Genomic DNA, 1318 nt, shown 5'->3' with positions numbered 1-1318 from the left:
AGGGTTCAGGGTCCATCTCTAAAAATAGAACAAAGCCAGATAGATTGTATAACATGATTACAAAATATGCCAAAAAAGGGAAGAAAAATCGGAATGATATTTGCTGTTGTCATGATATTGAAGGGGCTGTGTTCAGGGTCCATATCTAAATATAGACAGAAAAAAAAACAACTCAGAGAAAACAGCTGGAAAGTGAAGAAACTTGTACACAATAATTTAGCTATATTTGGGCAGATTCCCATATTTGGAAGTGTATCCTGGACCCTGAATACAGCCTCTCCAATAGTATAGCAACATTAAATATCAGAAATGTGATTATATCATCTGACTAGCCTTCTTTCTTATGCAGATATTGGTCAAAATACATGACTATTTTCAAAAAGTGTCCAATTTTTTCAGTATTTTGTGTTTTTCTCAATAAGGAATGATCTGTGTGACATTATTTATATATATTTGTAAAGCTAAGCAAAGGGGCTACAATTCTTGTTAATAAAGCTAAGTGAGAGGCTGTGTTTCTGGTACCGTGGGAAAATTGACCTGAAAAGGAAATTAGCGACAGTTTTATAGAGCATGCTGTTATATTTCTCAATGTGGTCACAAAATGTGACTAGCTATTTTCATTCCTGAGATATATGCAAAGACACCTATTTATTCATGTTTTTATATATTTTTCTCAATAAGAAATCATCCTGGTCATATGATTTCAGTACATTTTATGAGTCCTTACGAGTTTACGAGTACAAATCAGAATATTGCTTAGTAAGGTGGGGAGGCTTTGTTCAGGGTTCAGGGTCAATATCTAAATATAGAAACCACCTAAAAGTTGCCAGAGAATCTGAAAAAAATACCCCAAAATTAAGAGTGATCTTCTCTGTTGCCATGGTGTTGAAGGGGCTGTGTCCAGTATTCAGGGTCCATATCCAAATATGGAAATCAAGACAACCATGTAAAAATATTGTCATATCATGCAATGTGACTATATCTTGAGACCAGCTTTCTTGCTCTTTGAGATATTGGTCAAAAATGCATGACAATTTCCAAAAAGTGTCCAATTTTTTTAGTATTTTGTGTTTTTCTCAATGAGGAATGGTCTGCATGACATTATTTATATATATCTATAAAGGTAAGGAAAGGGGCTACAATTGTTGTTTATGGAGCTAAGTGAGAGGCTGTGCTTCTGATACCGTGGGAATTTTAACCCAAAAAAGGAAATTCATCACAAATATATAGAGCATGCTATTATAGGTCACAAAATATAACTAACCATCCTCTTTCCTGAGATATATGCAAACAGGACTGTGGGAATATTTTACCATAA

This window comes from Laccaria bicolor, genomic scaffold (genome assembly GCF_000143565.1).
Source record: "Laccaria bicolor S238N-H82 LACBIscaffold_84 genomic scaffold, whole genome shotgun sequence".
Taxonomy (NCBI): Eukaryota; Fungi; Basidiomycota; class Agaricomycetes; order Agaricales; family Hydnangiaceae; genus Laccaria; species Laccaria bicolor.
The sequence above is the reverse complement of the archived record's forward strand: the minus strand, read 5'-3'. Positions refer to the sequence as shown.